We start from the raw sequence: 19,915 nt of genomic DNA, 5'->3' as shown, positions 1-19,915 counted from the left end.
ATCCCACAGCATCAGGAAGTGTATTATGGAGATATGGTACAATACAAGCAACTTAAGATCTCATAAATATTAAGAGAGAGCGTGGAGCCCAAACCAGGAGTGAACCAAGAGGTGTCAGAGCAGGGATTCAGGCTAGGGAAACTGAGGTCATGACAACTATTCATATACTAACTGAGACTGGGTTTTGGTAACACATTTATGGAGCACCCACTTATTGGCCATGCATTATGCTAGGCCCTAAAGATATACATACAACAGAAACCAACCACCAGGGAATTAAAAGTGTTTTGGGAGAGGTACCTTCTTCAACAGGTGGCATTGAAATAACTGAATTCTAAATGATAAAAACCTATATAAATCATGAAGTTCCTTGAATGATTATAATTTGTTTACTTAATCAATTTGGAAATCACTCCAGTCCTCCACTCTACCTGCAACATATCCCCTTGATTCAGGAGGCATATCTTTGATTATCTTCACTGCCATTTAATCCAATCCCTATGCCATTTCAGTTTTTCACAGATGCTGGAACTTGGTTAGCTCTTGGAAGGTGCACCTGGGGCAGGACTTGCTTTGCATGGTAAAGTTAGTGGTCCCATGTTTGGATGTGAGAAGAATTAAAAACTGGAGAGACAGATAATTTTATTGATATGCTGCCTTCACTATAGAAGTGAAGGAATACCTTGCTTCATGATCTCAGGAAAGACGAGGCTTCCTTCTTCACATAAGACAACCCTTCCCTAGAAGTCACCCTATAGTCTCTGGAGAGAAGATGCCCTCATAGAGTTTTGAGCTCCTGGCAGCTTTGGATAGCACCAGTGACTTTCATGCCGTCAGATGTTGACTTCATCTATCAGTAGTGTAGGGGAGGAAAAAGGGTTACTCAATCCTCTTGCAGTCCTTGGCTGCGTCTGAAAATTAAACTAACAAAAAGCAATTAGCAGGAGAAAAGTACACAAATTTATATAAGTTTTATGTGATATGGGAGATTTCATTAAGGAAATGAAGACCCAAAGAAATATACCTGAGTATTTTAATGATAGGTTTGATGAAGAATGCACAGTCGTGTAGATATAGGATAGGTCAGAGAGCATGAGGTAAGTATAGAAAACTGGGGAAACTTAGCAAGGCCTATTTGTTCAGATTCTTCTTGGTGTCCCTTTGTCTTTGGAGATAAGGATGCTCGTTTCCTCTGGGTATAGGGAGGGCACCTCTCACATAGGGATTTCATGGTCTGTTTCAGGGAAGGAGGGCAAGCTTGGGGCTGGAGGTCAGAGTGAACTTCCTGCTTCTCAAACTCAGTCAGCTTAAAATGTTCAATATGCCAAGGTGACATATTTGGGGGTAGCATGTCCTGAAACCCAGCTGCAGCAGCACTGGAAACATTTGATCACTCCTGTCTCTTTAAAACACTTTCTTCTGAATTCTAGGACACAATTCTCTCTTGGTTCTTTTCTACCTCATGAGTTGTTCCTCCTGAGTCTGCTCTGTCAGTTTCTTTCTTCCTAATGTCACCAAGTTGGAGTGCTCAGGGCTCAGTCTTGAAGCTTTTGTCCCGTCAGCCTATCTACACACTTCCAGTGATCTCATCAGATCACATATATGGCTTCAAATAACACTGATATTGTGATGACTCTAAATTTATATCTCCAGCCTGAACCATTTCCATGAAATCCAGGCATGTATGTTAAACCACCATAGACATCTCCACTTAGATTTCTCAAATTAATATATCAAAAATTGTGTTCCTGATTTCCCGTCAAAGTCAATTCCATTATTCTAGCTGTTCAGACAAAAACTTTGAAGTCATCATTGATTTCTCTCTATAGTTCCCACCCTAAATCCAAACCAATAGTAAATTCTATCATCTCTGTTTGCAGTCCAATATAGAATTTAATTCTTACTACCTTCATTGCTACTGTCTACATACAAAACACCATGATTTCTTGCCTGGACTTTTTCAATAGCCTTAGAACTGGTCTCCATTATCACCCTTCTCTCACTACAGATTAGTCTCTTCCCACAGTCAGGGTGATTCTTTCTAACATGTCAGATTATGTCATCCCCTACAAAGCCCTACAATGGTTACCCATCTCCACAGGGCTAAAATCTAAAGTCCTAATTATCTGGCTTCCATGACATTTTTATGCTTTCCACCTCTGGTCTCCTCCTTGCTCACTTAGGTCCAGATATGCTGGCCAAGGTGCAGTTTCTTGAACATGTAGAACATGTTCCAACCTCAGAATCTTTGCACGTGCTGTTCTCATTATGCTCTTCACCAAGATATTTGCACAGCTTATTCTCAGTTGATTCTTAACTTTCACGAGATGGAGAGGAGACAACACCTACCACCTGAAATTCTCTATTCATCTTACCTTGATTTATTTTCTTCATATAGGTATCATCATTTAACATATTATTGAATATATATGTTGTTTTCAGCTTTATTGAGGTATAATTGACATATAACTTTGTGTAAGTTTAAGGTGTATGACATATGATTTGATACACTCATTTTGCAAAACTAGCATAGTAGCATTCCTTACCCTTGCCATCACCTCACATGATTACCATTTCTTTTTTGTGGTGAGAACATTTAAGATCTACTCTCTCAGCAATTTTCAGGTATATAATACAGTATTTTAAACTATTGTCACCATGCTGTACATTAGATTTCCAGAACTTTTGAATCTTATAACTGGGAGTTTGTACCCTTTGACTGACATCTTGCCATTTCTTCCACCCTCAGCCCCAGGCAACTATCATTCTACTTTCTTTTTCTATGAGTGTGACTTTTTCCCCCTAGATTCCACATAAGAGTGATATAATGCAGTATTTTTCTTTCTCTTTATGACTTACTTCACTTAGCATAATGCTCTCAAGGTTCATCCATGTTGTAACAAATAGTAAGATTTCCTTCTTTCTCTTGGCTGAATAATACTCCATTGTACATATGTACCTCATCTTCTTTATCAATTCATCCATTGATGAACACTTAGGTTGTTTCATATCTTGGCTATTGTGAATAATGCTGCAATGAACATGAGAGTGCAGATATCTTTTTGGGATCCTGATTTTACTTCTTTTGGATTTATACCCAGAAGTGGGATTGCTGGATCATATGGTAGTTCTAAATTTAATTTTGTGAAGAACTCTGTACTGTTTTCCATAGTGGCTGAACCAATATACATTCCCACCAACAGTGCACAAGGGTTCCCTTTTCTTCTCAACCTTGCCAACATTTCTTATCTCTTGTCTTTTTGATAACAGCCATTCTAACAGGTGTGAGATGTTATCTTGTGATTTTGATTTTCATTTCTCTGATGATGAATGATGTTGAGCATATTTTATTTACATGTTGGCCATTTGGATGTCTTTTTTGGTGAAATGTCTATACAGATCCTCTGCCCATTTTAAAATCAGATTGGTTATTTTTTGCTATTGAGTCGTATGTGTTCCGTATATATTTCAGATATTAACCCCTTATCAGATACATAATTTGCAAATATTTTCTTTCATTACATAAGTTTTATTTTGTTGATTGTTTCTTTTGCTGTGCAGAGGCTTTTTTGTTTGTAAAAAGCCTCACTTATAGTCTCACTTATTTATTTTTGTTGCTTGTGCGTTTGATGTCAGTTTCAAAAACTCATCTCTAAGACCAATGTCAAGGAGCTTTTCCCCAGGTTTTCTTCTGGGAGTTTTATGGTTTCTGGTCTTACATTTAAATTTTTAATTAATTTTGTGTTAATTTTTGTGCATGGTATAAGGTAGGGGTTTGATTTCATTTCATGTGATTACACAGTTTTCTCAACACTATTGAAGAGACTATCTTTTCCTCATTGATTATTCTTGGTTCCCTTGTCAAATTTTAGTTGACCATATACACGAAGGTTTATTTCTAGGCTCCTGAATCTGTTCCATTGTCTATGTATCTATTTTTATTTCAGTACCATACTGTTTTGATTACTATAGGTATCTAGTATAGTTTAAATCAGGAAGTGTGATGCTTCCAGCTTTTTTCTTTCTCAGGATTGCTTTGGCTATTTGGGGTCTTTTGTGGTTTCACATAAATTTTAGAATTGTTTTTTTCTATTACTGCGAAAAATGCTATTGGAATTTTGATAGGAATTGAATTGAATCTATAGATGCCTTTGAGTAGTATGGCCATTTAAACAATATTTGTTAACAATATATAAAATTAGTAATAATATTTGTTAAATGTCTTAAAGGATGCTTAAAAAGATTTGGAAAAAATAATTCCAATATCCTATTATATAAAATTTAGTGTTAATATATTTTCAGGAAAAGGTTTCTAAAAAAATCTACCTCAAATGAAAAGGGCTATTTTCCGGACAGTGTAAATAATAGAATTTAGAATAGCTTCTTGGCTATCTGGCTTTTCCATCTTCTACAGTGTGCATGAAGAAGACCCTTGTCAATTTGGTTGGTCACTCTGTTACTGTTGGTGTATTTCCTTTTTAACTTTAAAAGATTTTATTTGAATAGATGTCATGTGCACATATTTCTGTGATGGCCTGGTGTTGCTCACTTGGTTTACAAACACCCAGGGATGTTGGGTTTAGAAGCTGCCAAGATATTCAGCACCCATGAGACTCTTTTTGGTCTGTGTCAGCTTTGCTTCTCAGGTGGGGTTAATGGCTGTTCTTTCTAGAATTTGACAGTTGTATTATTATTATTTTTTTTTTGCGGTACGCGGGCCTCTCACTGCTGTGGCTTCTCCCGTTGCGGCGCACAGGCTCCGGAAGCGCAGGCCCAGGGCCATGGCTCACGGGCCTAGCCGCTCCGTGGCATGTGGGATCCTCCCGGACCGGGGCACTAACCCGCGTCCCCTGCATCGGCAGGAGGACTCTCAACCACTGAGCCACCAAGGAAGCCCTTGACAGTTGTATTTCTAGTATGCAAGAAGTGTTTCTAACTGCTTTTAGTATTAGGCTTAATCTAGGAGTAACAAAAATCTTATTTTTATTTTTTCCCCTGGGGCCCTTCAACACTTCAACATGTGGGACCAGAAACTGTCTTTTTTAAGAAGTGAGAGAAATTGCAAATATATCTAAACAATTTGGGGAAAATATAATCTGTGAAAACAGTGTCATTATTCAACACATCTGAAATGTGAAAATGAAATAAACAAACCAAAACCAAAAGCACCATGGGATGGAATAGTTTGTAAAATAGATGGAAGAATTAACTAAAGCCTGCATATTTTTGGTGGCTTTACATTCTTAACATGAAGGCAATATGGACGAGAGTGTAAGAAAATGGCTTCATGACATGCCAGGAAAATAACCCTATAAATACTGAGTTATCTGTATCTAACCAATGTGCAGTATTTGGCAAATTTCTTAAACTTATATTTGTAAGAAATATCTATAGAACAGTTGTTTGGCTTCCTTAAGTTTTAATTCTTTGTTAGATATATTTTTACACGTTTTGATGAAGTTGAAATGCAATTCAATAATGCTTTATAATTACAAAATATTTTTGCAGGAGAAAATGTCACACCCTAAAATTCAGAAAGATTGAAAAAAGGTAAAAAATCATGAAAGGTCTTTCTAAGGAAGTAAAAGTTAGGATCAATTTATCAGTGAAATGATTTAGCCTAGAGCCTAATTTTAGTTAATTCTAAGTCGCTAACATATATTTTTAATAGTTTTATTGAGTACGTATTAATCTTTTAAAATATCTTAAAACACCTTTTAAAAACTCTGGTTCTCTCTATTATATTAAGTTATTAGATAGACTGTAGACATAAGATAGTAAGCCTTTTAAGGAAGATATATTTACTTCATATAGGTTTTCTACTTTCCAAAATAATCCCAAATTTATGTATATTTTCAGTATAATCTGACAGTGCTTGGCATAACACTTGGCATATCATGGTTATATCAGTCTGGATTCTGGGTTGTAAGCCACACTAACAATAGCTGGCTAACTTATCAGAAAAGAAATTTCTTGGAAGTATATCAGGCCATCACTCACAGACTTAATCGGAAAACTGGAGAATCAGGCTCAGAGAATGAATAGGAAACAAAGAAGAATCAACATCAAGATTTCCAGCTCTGGTCACATTACAAAGTTGTCTGATCTGGTCTCCATGACAAAATGCTGCTGCTGCTGAAAGTTGCCCACTGAGAATATATTAAAAATTATGCCTTTGTCTTCATGTCACAAGCTTTCAGGTCCATCTCGAGATTCAGTGTCATAGGTAATAACATTCACTTGACTGATAATAGTTAAGTGCCTGATCCTTACTGCCAAGATTATGGAGAGACAGTATCTGATACCCTTCAGCTTGACAATTTACACTCCAACCAAGGCTTAAACAATGGAAGAATTCCCTCCATTAAATAAGAAGAAACTTTGAATAATGGGAAACTAAAGACAAACAGATGTCCTCTGAACTTGGCATTCTATAATATATAGACAGTTGATTATTGTTTTTCACGTTTGTTATGTTCTATAAAGTCTCCTTCAACACTGAGTTTGCCAATGCTAAGCATTGCAATTAGGGAAAAATACAGAATTAGGTTCCCGTGAGCCACTGGCTACAACATTTTCATCAGCCAAAACAAATGTATAACTTTGTTTTATTTGTGTTTATGTTTAAAGACACCTTATTTAACATATATTGTTGATTCATTAACCTTGGACTTATGACCAAGAGCACTGCAACTGATGTCTGAATGAAGCTTGTCTAACACACATATTTTCTCCATAAGACACGTCACAGCCTTCTTGATTTTTGTAACACCAGATAGCACATTGGCACTATGCTTGGGGCCATTTTAAACACCAAAATCATCTACAAAAAGCACAAAAATGCAAAAAGTGTGGTGCTAAATAAACTGTGCAAAGGACACTGGTTGACAGTATGAGAGCTAAAACAAGAAGGTAGAGTGTTGCCTTGTTCAATTTCCAAAGGGAATGTGAGTGCTGGCAGCCGAAATTTTTTGCTGCTCTGTGCTTGAGTATGCCTGCAAATGACAGCAAAAATACCACAAGTATTGATTTTGGGCTTACAAATAAATTTCAGCAAGTAGTTGAATTAACAGATATGAGAGGCGTATACATATATATATTTGGAATTAACAAATAGTGCTGTGCTTTTGCAAACTGTAAAGCATACACATGCATATAAAACTGAAAGCATAGTAGTGTAAGTTAATCATCTATCATACCTGAAAATTCTGTATCGGCATTGAAACCTTTCAACATTTAAAATTCCTAGTATATTTCTATTATTAGATAAATGTGATAATGTGAGAAGTTATATATCTGTTCTCTATTTGGTTGTCCAGGTTAATTGCTAATACTTTGAAAACCTTTTTACATCTATGAATTTGCTTATCACTTGTGGGTTTTAGTTTTGCTCAGTTATGTCAAAATCTCTTGGTCATTATTCAGGTATCCATAACAAAAAGCTAGTACCAAAGTTCTGTATACTATTTTCAATCTCTAAACTACATTTAAAGGTAATCATCTAAATAATTAATTGCTCCCCTTTGTTCAAGGATACTCAGATTGAAATAAATTTTTTACTTACACATCTGATGAGTTGGATAGACCTCATCAGTCAAATGACTTCCCTGAGCATCTGGTAAATTAAAGATATCAAAACATAAATAAGCCTAATTCCTGTCAACATTCCCACCTTTGGTTTCTTTCTGGATGTTAGCAGAAAGTCAGTATGGCTTAGTGCTCTCAGTACCTTAAAGTTTTCAATCTTTCTCAGCTTTTTCTTGGATCACTGACTTTTGACCTTTGGTTTATGTCAGTGAAGATAATAATATGAAATATATTTTATGAAGAAATGAGGAGAAATAACTATCAGATCCAAAAACCGAGTTCCAGATGGAAAACCTTGCCAGTCCTATAGTTAATGTTGGCATTGTTGATAACTCTGGCAAAGGTGGATCAGAAGGATAGTGTTAGGACTTATTTGAAGCAAAGGTTTAGATCAAGGATATAGTAAACTTTTACATCAACATGAGGTTGAACAAAAAAATCACAATAGGTAGGAGTGGTGTGGCAGACACCTCAGTTCTAGACTGGAATATATCAGATAGAACATCTAAGAAATCAGAGAATGAATATGATTGATTCTAGAAATTGCAGGCTGCTTGGCCTCTGCTCCATTTTATACTACCTCCTAGAGTGGGTAGGCTCAGGTCTTGAGATATCATTTTAAGCAAGAAAGGTCGGAAGCTTGCAGGATAAGGTCAGACATGTTAAAATAATATTTTGAAAATAATAATTCTATGATAAAATTAGGTACAAGTATATGAATTTCTGAGGGGAAGTGAATTTAGTTCTTGGAAAATAATAATGAAAAATGGCAAAGGCTCTAAGACCTAATATTTCATATATTCTTTTATCTGAAGTAAAAGCAATTTTTCATATCTAAAATAAAAAAGAAATACCATAATTCATTGATTCTAAGATGCACTTTTTCACATTCTTAACACCTCTGGAACCTGGAAGCATCTTACAATTAATGGCATCCTACAATTAAAATTGAATAATATTTTTTCTTCATGAAACTTAAAATAATGAGGCATGTTACAACTGAAGTTAACTAATATGCCTTAAATTTAGAAACAGATATTCATTAGTAAAAGTAAGATTAATAAACTGTACAAAATAAACATTTTAAAATAAATTTAACCTAATAGTTCACAATTCAAACCTAGAGCTCAGTGGACCTTTTTCAAGGGTCAACTTTCTGTTATTTTGTACACAATTCTTTTTGTATATGTGTACATGTATTTTTCTCCACAAAGAGTCTGTAGTTCTTAGCTAATTCTAAGTCAGTATTCAAAAACTGAAAAACATCTTAAATAATTAAGATGATTAATTTTAATATTCCAAATAATGATTATATAGTAGATATTTTCTAATGACTACATTAAACAATTTACATAAGTAGCATTTTTTTCATTTTGGATTCTTCATTACTCTCCTAATATCACACAGCTTAACAGACATGAATCCACCTAAATTTATAGTAGAGTCCATCACTTATACACAGGAAGAAAAAGTAGAAAGGATCCTCTACTATTCGAGTTCTCAAATATACCCCTATATTACATTTTAATGTCTAGAAAAGTGTCAATTTTCATATTGACATTTAAAAAATAGTTAAATCAAACTTTATAATTAGAATAATTTCTTCTAATTTTAAAAACAATGTGGTATTTTTTGTAAAATACATACAATGGGAAGAAAAAATATCACACAAAATTGAACTATATTCACACCCTAATTTTAGAGGGAAAAGAAGCATTGATCAGGGATAGATGAATTTTTTTAAGATCTAAAATTAGAATAATAGATCTTTTAGTTATGAAGTTCAAAGGCCAGGCTGCTCTGGAGAGGTGACAAAAAATAGATATTCTTTCTTCAGAACAATAACAGGAAATTTGAGTCGTTCTTTGCCTGTTAAAGACTCAAGAGGGACGTCATTGGTTTGCGTCAAAAGATTCCAGGCACAGGGAAAATGGGAAAGAGGGACCCTAAAAGGGGACTAGCAACGTGAGAAATTGGGGAACAAAGACAGGAACGTAAGTAAGAGATTCTTTGCGGCAGAGAGGCTAGGAATTTAGGAGCAATAATGGCTGCCATTCCTTTTTTTTTTTTTCAGTATGCGGGCCTCTCACTGTTGTGGCCTCTTCCGTTGCGGAGCACAGGCTCCGGACGCGCAGGCTCAGCGGCCATGGCTCAAGGGCCCAGCCGCTCCGCGGCATGTGGGATCTTCCCGGACCAGGGCACGAACCGGTGCCCTCTGAATCGGCAGGCGGATTCTCTACCACTGTGCCACCAGGGAAGCCCTGCCATTCCATTTTTAATCTTTACTTTTTTGTTCTGCAGTAATGGTGCTCCAGTGGATTTGGTTGAAGTTTCACACAACAGCATTATGTTAGTAACGTCTTGCGGAATGAAATAGAGGCAGTGCAGACATATTTGAGAGTGCAGACTTTGCAGCCACACTTGCCTAGGTTCAGACCTTGGCTCCACATATAACTACCAGCCTCTTTGTGCTTCATTTACCTTAGCTCCAAAATGGGAGTAAAGTGTGCTTAATCCATAGAGTTGTTTGAAGATTAAATCTGTTAATGCAGCAGTCCCCAACCTTTTCGGCACGAGGGATAATTTTTCCATCGGGGTTTGGGGGGGGTGGGAGGAGGTGGGGAATGGTTCAGGCAGTAATGCAAGCGATGGGGAGTGATGGGGAGCGGCAGATGAAGCTTCGCTAGCTCACCTCCTGCTGTGCGGCCTGCGGGGGAGGGGTTGGGGAACCCCTGTGTTAATGCATATGAAGTTCTTATACCACCGCTAGGCATAGTGTAAAAATTATATACAAGTTTTGGTGGAAAATCACACACAGAGAACTGGAGCACCCTGAGGTAGCATTGAGATTTACTAAGTGACTTAAAATTGAACCAGGAACAGGGATTTAGAGTAAAGCGTCTGTGCAAGTCTAAGAGTCCCTTCTGCAAGTGTCCTTTCTAATTCTGTGTGGTACCTCAGGAAAACATAGAAATAGTGGGTAGAGGAATGAACCTCCTCCAGTTTCATGGAATGGAGGCTTGGGTTGACTTTATAAGGCTATTAATAAAGGGTAACTCTGGAAGGCTGCATAACTTCAGAATGTTCTGGTTATATATGCAACATAGAAACTGAAATATCCCAGTCATCTTGCTCCTCAGAAATACCCTCTGTTGTGAATTTAATGTACAGAATATACTTTTTTCTTCATAGTCTTAATAAAATTATTTTACTTTTGAAGGAAGAAAAATAAGTGCCCAACAGTCATTTTCATTTCCCTGAATTGACCAGCGTGAAAATACCCGTGTGTTTTCATTGCATTCAAGGTACGATGCTGCCTTGAAAATTGGGAGGCACAGTGGACTAAACTTGCGTCCACTCACCTGTGTGTGATAAAACCAATCTACTGACACTGGGTTGTGGTGAAGGAAAGTGCAGCATTTATTGCAGGGTGCCAATCAAGGAGTCCAGGGCAACTAGTGCTCAAAAATATCCAAACTTCCTGGTGGGTTTCAGGAAACCATTTTTTTTTTTTTTTTTTTTTTTTTTTTTTCCGGTACGCGGGCCTCTCACCGCTGTGGCCTCTTCCGCCGCGGAGCACAGGCTCCGGACGCGCAGGCCCAGCAGCCATGGCCCACGGGCCCAGCCGCTCCGCGGCATGCGGGATCCTCCCAGACCGGGGCACGAACCCATATCCTCTGCATCGGCAGGCGGACTCTCAACCACTGCGCTGCCAGGGAAGCCCCAGGAAACCATTTTTAAAGGCAAGGTGAGAGAGGGGCATCCCAGGGTATGTGATCAGCTCATGCACAATTCTCCGATAGGTTGTTGGTGAGGTAACAGGGCTGTGTCACAGGGGTTAACATTGTCAATTGCTAGGTTCCATTAGGCCTGGGGGCTATGTGCTCATGGTCAGCAAGTAGTTAACATCTTCCAGTTGGTATTGGTTAAAGCATCTGTAAAAGCTGTTATTTAGGTATTTGAGAGAGGAGCTAAAGCAGAGGATATGGGGGAGGGGTCTGTCCCAGGAAGACCCCATAAGGTCCTGCTCAGTTACAATAGATCTTCTGGTTTTAACTTGTATTATTCTATGTAAATTGCTTCATATCTGAAGGACTCAATTTCATCATATTTTAATTTTTTTTTTTTTTTTTTTTTTTTTTTTTGTGCGGTACACGGGCCTCTCACTGTTGTGGCCTCTCCCGCCGCGGAGCACAGGCTCCGGACGCACAGGCCCAACGGCCCAGCCGCTCCGCGGCATGTGGGATCCTCCCAGACCGGGGCACGAACCCGTGTCCCCTGCCTCGACAGGTGGACTCTCAACCACTGCGCCACCAGGGAAGCCCTCATCATATTTTAAATGAAAATACTTAGAAAATCTTCCCTAAAGCACCTTCCACATCTAAAATTATATAATTTTAAGTGTTCAATAGCAATTTGGCTGATTGGATTATAACAAAAGTGCTTTTATTTCTACAAGCAAGTATTTTCTTTTTCTTTTTTGAAAATGGTGATTCAATAGCCCATAGTCCACAACCTCTAGGTTTCACCAAACAAGTCACAAGTCTAAATACTTTAGAGTAACTGAGAATGTGATTTTTAATGATTTTTCTCTGTATGGGGTAGTATTACATCTCCACTGTATTTATTTACATACCTCTTCATTCTTTTAATCATGAAAGATTTGATGAGAGGTTGTTTTAATCTAATATCTGTACTTGGCTGCAGGTATACATGACAATCTCAGTAGACTGGAGGCCATTTGATGGAGGTAGACTGGCTTGCCCTACCTATTTTTAAAGAACCTTCAGTCAGAATGACCAATTTATAACAACTGGTGTTATAACTGGTGGTGACAGTGGAAAAGGAAGCAGGTAGATCTATAACATAATCTGGGGAAAATAAAAGGAAAAGAAAGGTTTAGTCAGAGATTGCACTAGATAAAGCAATAATTTCTAGAAAATTTTTTTCTCCAACCTCCTATAGATTTTGCCTTAGTTATCTGTTACCACCCAATCTGCAGTTGTACTGTAACTCACTGTAGGTAGATGTTCTTTAGAATGAGTAGCACATAAAGACATTATTCATTTAACTATTGGTATTTAAGCTAACCTGTTTGTTCGTCATCAGGACCAGTAAACAGAGACAACCTTGTGGAATACTGTGGGAATCTAGAGTTGGGAGAGCCCATATTAAGTAGATAACTGAATGAGAATTATAGACTCATTGATGGGTGGCAGGGTTGATATGAAGAGAATGATGCATAGATGGAAGAGAAACTTGCTAATATACAAGTTCTCTGAAAACTTCCTTTGAGTTTTAATTTTCCCTGAAAGCTGGCCCCCAATCAAAGTTCCTAGGGAAACTGGGCTAATTCAAAATGTAGATTCTGTAGTCTGAGATGCTTTGAATCTATTTATTCAGCTCAAGGCATTTGCTCTCTATACATGTTATTTTAGGATTATGATGCCAGATGTTTCTTGTGCAGGATGCCGGCAATGAAATTCTTCATATATTTACCTTTCGATTTTTATCTGGGAGGCTTTGACTGAATGCCACATGACCGGAATTAAAAGAAATATGCAATCCAGTTTTTAAACTTAATATTTAGTAACTCTTCTCACAGAGATATACTTATTAATCTTAATGTCATTGATAGTAGGCACTTTTCTCAATTTTTGTTGATTTTATCTTGTCTTCAATCATACGCTGTGAAATAAAATTAAACATATATAATTACAGTCCTCTTGGTAGGCTGTTGACTATTTTGAGTTAAAAAGCATTTTGTGCTGGCAGCAGAAACACAGCAGCAGTGCTCTAATTTCCTCTAATCCACTAGGTGCCTGCTTAATTACAACCTTCCATTTACTAGCTCTTTGGCTGTATTCCATCTTTGCTTGTATATTTTTTTCATTCAGTTTATTGTCCATTTCTATTTCATCGAGTAACATAATATAGACTGTGCCTGTTTTGCTCCCTAGCTTGTTATAGCATTGATTTTAACTTTTTTTTTTTTTTTTTACTCAGAGAAGAAAGACATTCATAATAAAGTTTAGTGTAGAAAAGGTTTTTTTTTTTTTTTAAATGTCAGAACATTATGGGAAATAACAGAGGAGTCTGAAAATCATTTCAACTATCAAATTGAAGATAGATAGATAGATACTGGGAAAAAAAACAGATGTTGGTGGAAGAGCTTTGTTGCCATATAATATATTTTGTTAATTAGTTTTAATGAAAGAAAGACTCTTAGAACTAGTTTTCAAAACTGTCTTATGTATATATAATGATATAATTCTTCAAACCAACCAAATAATTTTTTAATTAAAAAAATTATTGAAATATAGTTGATTTACAATGTATTAGACAAACCAACCAAATATTGAATGAAGTAAATGAATGAAAAATACAAAATTTGTTTATTCATTTAGTGTACAATGATTATTTGTTTAAGTACTTATTGATTATATGCATTTAATTGTATACATGTAAAATATATGGAGTTTCTATCAGCTGAAACAGTTTTGTCATTTTTGTGGTGTTAAAATTGCACAGGATGTGTTAGATTCAATAGAATTAATGATATTGGGTTTGGTTTACAGTAAATTTATTCAACTTACTTAGATTGTAATCCACATGAGGGTGGGGATCTTGTCTAACTTTTTTAGCACCATAGTCTGAGACTGATGCTAAATATAATGCCTGGCAATAAGTATGAGGATTTAAGTGAATTTTTCCTATACAGACATAAGGTGACCTACACTTACAGATTTAACAACAGTACACAACCAGATATACACGTGAAGTTTGGCCAAATGCAGAATGAGTTTAACCTTGTGAAGGCTGTCTTCAGCAGCCAGAAGACAAAATCAGGAAGGTTAGAGAGAAGCAGAGACAGGAAATTCGATCTACAAGCTAATAATTCAAATGTTAGCTTCTTTAGATTAAAATAAATGATAGCTAGGAGTTGGGGGAGGTATCAAATGGAAAGGGGAACAAAGGATTATTTTAGAGTGATGAACATGTCTGTATCTTGATTGTGGTGTTGGTTTCCTGTGTGTATAACATTTGCCAAAACTCATAGAGCTATTCTCTTAAAATAAGTGCTTTTTATGGTTTGTAAGTTATAGTCCTCAATATGGTTGATTCAAAGAATGTTCTTAGATAGATAGATAGATAGATAGATAGATAGATAGATAGATAGACAGACAGGTGATATCTCATAATGTGCCTTTTAAAAAACTTTAGCCAGAGAAACATTTTACAACCTGACTGGAAACCTAACCTGGAAATAATTTGTCAACTTGGAATTTGTTGAGTAGAAGATCAATGACTCTGTTATTTTTATTTTATTCTTTTGCCTTTCCTGGCTATTAATCCCTGTGGAAGCAATGCACAGAAAATAGTAAAGGCTAGAAAGGACCAAGAAATCTCCTTAAGCTGTTTAATTATTATTATTAGAGAATGAGTTAGTTAGAAATTAGCGTCACTCAATATAACTCGTTGCATTTCTGAATAAACATTTTTGTAATGACATCAAAATTCCATTTTTTTGAAGAGAATTTTTTTAATCTCTAATTTTGCTGTCATTGCTCACTTTTATTCAGTTAGCAATAGACCTGCCTCATTTGCTGGGACTATACTTTGAGGGTCTGATCATAAAGCCCTGTCTGACTTCAAATTATGTGATTCTTTAAGCTTTCCCAGTGGAATGCATGCTCTCACTCTTGTAACTTTAGTGCTTAGCAATGAAACCATCATGTCATATGCTGTAAATAAATAACATGGATAAGTGAATTACTCTCTCCAGCAGATTTTTTTTAACTTAGGTTGAGATAGTCTAGATGAGACAATTTGGGGTTTTGTTTTGTTTTGTTTACTACTATATTCTACAAAAAAGTATGTAATATGTTCTCATTTGATTCTTAGCCTCCATTACCTTAAATTAGAATGCCAATTCCACTTGCATCTAGGATCTACAGGTATGTTTCAATGACTGTTCTTCATACTCAGTGGTTGTCTGCCACATTTTGAACACTCCTTTTCATCTTTGGGGGAATTCTCTTCCTTATAAGTCTTGTCTTCTCAAGGAAAATACCAGGAATTTACTTTCCCATCCTCCCTTGAAACTAGGCTATGGAATTAGAGGGTTCTGCCACTTAGAAGCATCCATTCAAGAGTTTGATTTGGAAGAGGAGCTATTATTACACGTTGGATGTTACCTGGTGTACCAAGCCATATATTTGGGCATGTGCAGTAAACCTCCACCATAACATGAGTTCATCCATTCCATTAATTTATGCCTATGATTTCATGAGAAGTTAATTAATGGAGGAAGAAAAAAATTGAGCTTGGTTTGGATTATAGACCATCCTGCATGGTATATCAGGAATGTGGACCTCTGCAGTGTTAGAATAGTACTCAGGGACGTTCCTAAAAGACAGTGGGGAAGAATTAATATTGTAATGGGGAGAATTAGGGGATATACCTGTCAATGTCTATTTGTCTCGGAAGGAAAAATGACACTAGGTACCTTTCACACCCATTCACAGATGCTGATTAATAGTTAGGCTGGATTGGCTTGGACTTACTTAGAAGGAACGAGAATGGTAGACGGCTGGCAAATAAACTCACACTCTAGGTATATTTTATTTTCTATCTAAATAGTTCTTTGAGGAATATAGATACCATCCATACCTGTGGGTAGAGTACGAACTAGTCGAGAACTAGTCAACTAGTATGAACTAGTTACCATGAACTGGACAATAAATTACTATTTTGGATTTGGATATTTGGATTTACTTTCTCTCTTTTCCATGAATAATATCTGTGGACTAATTGAATGCCTTGTGTTCCATTATGATATCCATGTACCAGTGCTTCTGATCCTGGAACTGATTTTACAGGGACAAAATTAAGGCATAGATGTATACTCACTGGATTTAGAGGTCTAGCTTTGTACCCTGTCACCCAAAAGTTGCTGGTCTTGCTGTGTATAAGATTATTGAAGACACATTATGGCACCAGTCTTATGAGGTGCCATCTTGCAGAATATGGCATATGTTATATACTCTTCAATAATATACAGTGCTTTTTCTTTCAAAGATCTGAGAACAAAGTGATTGGGAGTCAGAATATAACCTCTCACTTTTAGACCTCATGACCTATTGACAAAAATTATAGTTCATGGTCCATGACTTTTGGCTTTGTTGGTTTGGAAGTCTCAGTACTCAAAAAAGATTGCTTTCACCCTGGCACACAACTGTGTTTCCATATAATGGGGATCAGAGACTGCTTCATGATCATTACAAGCTTCTTATGAACAGGACAAGAATGGGGGTTAAAGTGTTGCTAGAGTGATTAATTATCAGAGGTAATAGGGGACTACATAATGGGTACAGGGATGAATATTTAAAATATAGGGGATATGCTGGTCTTCATAGCACTATTATAGCTAGTGATAAAGTGAATGGAAGGCTACCATAGGTAGGTACACAAAGGAAGGACCACCAAGGTCCCTGTATCTAAGGAATAAAATGTGGTGTACTATGTCAGGTAAGAACCCTGAACAGCTGAGGAACTGGTTGAGGGAAAAAGAAGCCTAGAATATGTAGTAGAGAAAGAAAATAAAAACTTGACGTAATAAGCCATTCCAGAAATAAAGAATATAGTATCTACTCATATTCCCTGCAGTATCTTACACATATTTACATAATTTGAAATATTTTTTCTCTTTCCCATTCTATCATTATTTTATATTAATATATTTTTATTTCACAATTTAGTATATAAGAGAATATAAAGATGGACTTATGACTTAGAAAAATAATGACTATCATCTAGATACCTTAGATTTGGAATTGAATGGGGAAACCTATGGAGCTTTGGATTTGCTACTTGTTTAGAGTGAGGGCACTTGTATTTTCATTTGTATGAAGAAAATTGCAATATGTTAGCCTGGGACATTTTCTTGTTGGAAATTTAAATATGAAAGGAAAATATGTGGTGATGTTGGGTTGTCAAGAAATGGATAATAGTGGATATTTGTCATCTTTTGCGGCCATCAGCATGTTTTGAACATTCCTCCTCTATTTTTGAATTTCCAGTGTTAGGAACCCCACATCTCCAAGGTGGAAGTCCCCTTCCCCAGGTTCTCTTATGGCTAAAATATAGATCCGTGACCTAAGTGCTACCAATCAGACATACCACTCAAGAATTCTGTTCGGAAGAGAGTGGCTTGAGGAAGGACGTACTCATAGGATCTTTCTGGCAATTGTGGCAGAGGCTGGTGGAGACATTTCTTTTTTGGGGGGGACATAAGTAGCAGAGGCCCTAAAGACTATTTTTTACATAACCTGCTAAAATGGTTTCTATTGTTTGCAATCCTGACTGAAACTTACATTGAAATATATGGCACTTGAGTGTGTGTATTGTGTGCATGTGCGTACATGTATGCACATGCATTTAGACACATACATAATACACATTTTTTTCCATATGTGTCTATTTATTTATAATATGCTCCCTAAACATAGTAGAACTCAAAAGGCAGTCTGGATGAACAACTGATATATGTGTGTGTGCATGTGTGTGTGTATGACATAGCATTAATTCAATTTGAATATTTCTAGTATGTAAGTTTTCAGACTACCTCCCATTTTTATATTTATTTGATGTAATAAATTATTCATTTTCCAAGTATCTTGATTATGAAAAAATTGGATTATGAGATTCTCAATATGACCCAATTGAACTTTTGAAATAGTATCACAGCATTTTTTTTTTTAATTTCAAGGTATTTCTACTCATATAAATCCAATGGCAAGGGAAAATTCACAGCTTCACTAAATAATATGAAAGGGTATATATCAGATATATAACTATTAGAACATTATTTCTTACTTATTTAAAATATTTTTTAATAGTTTGAGGCTACTATTTTTATTCTTTGCTCAGTGATTTGGAAAGTCCCAGCACTTACTAATTGTTTTTTTTTATTCCAATCATGCATACATATTTTACGAGAGTAATTTATATTTAAAAAAAATACTCTTGTAAATGTTTACTATGATTTCTTCTCATTGCTAATCAAGCCCAAGTTACTCAGTAACTGAATTGAACACATTTTGAGTGAATTAAGGAACATCTAAAACAATAAGTTTTTAACTATTTAACAAAGTAGATCATGTCAAAGACAATCTTTTCATTTGTTCAGCCCAAGCTAATAAACTGGTCATTTTCCAGTGTGGTGCTTGTCTCTGAATGGCCAGGTTCTCATTCAAGGATGCTCTGCTTCTTCAGCCTTTACTAGACTCTCACACCTGAGTTAGGAATCTGAGAGGCACACAGTCTGCTCAGGTTTATAAGGTTAAGGTACTGTTGTATTTCTTTTGCAGTTTAGAGTGGAATCTATTCACACTTAAAGACAGGAAAAAACTCCAAATAGAGAGGGCTTCCAAAATGTCTACCTTCAGGCCTCTCTCCATTTAAATATTTCTTCTGGGTTTTCTGCCTCTATTTCCTCTGGTTTCTAGTGCTTCCTTTTATTCAAGCATTTAAAGAGGAAGTACTTAGACAGACCAAAGGAACCCTGTTCTAGGTAAATAGATTCAAGAGCTCAGTTCTGATGTCTTCAGGGCACACAGAGCAAAACAACAATTGAGCCTAGAAAGGTTTTGGGGAGGTGTAAAGAGCCTGGAAACAGTCCAGCTATTCTCATCAGAGTTTGTGTGTACTCCTGTCATCAGCAGGGATTAAATGTGAAAGAAAAGAAATTCTCTACTCTGCTGGCTGGCTGCTCAACAGGCAAAGCATTAAATCTCCAAGTCCCTTCTACTTGTGAATTTTAATTGATGGGGCTGGTCCACAGAATACATCCATTTTGGCACAAATTACATGCGTTGGCATTTAAACAAGAATGGCAATTTTAATTTTATCTTCATTCCAAATTAGAAAGGCAAAAAAAAAAAAAAAAAAGGAAACACCCTGTTTTTTGTCAAACAAAAAGGGTTCTTTTGTTTGTTTTTCGTTTCTTGTTTTTTCTGTTTTTTAATTTGGTTTACAGGTATAAAGAAAAAAAATAATTAAAACTTGCGTATGTCCTTTTAAAGCAGTTGGTTAATAAGCTTTGGTTTACAGGTATAAAGGAAAAAAATAATTAAAACTTGCCTATGTCCTTTTAAAGCAGTTGGTTAATAAGCTTTGGTTTACAATTTCAATCTGGAATTTCCCTAGACTACCCTATTTATGATTGAGGCTGGATTTTACAGTGACATTTTATGTGCCTGGTCTACATTTTAAAGCCCAGCCCTGTTGTTTAGGACCAGAAATGGACACAATTTAATTCTGTTTA

The sequence above is a fragment of the Physeter macrocephalus genome, chromosome 7 (genome assembly GCF_002837175.3).
Source record: "Physeter macrocephalus isolate SW-GA chromosome 7, ASM283717v5, whole genome shotgun sequence".
Taxonomy (NCBI): Eukaryota; Metazoa; Chordata; class Mammalia; order Artiodactyla; family Physeteridae; genus Physeter; species Physeter macrocephalus.
This window is presented reverse-complemented; position numbering follows the sequence as displayed.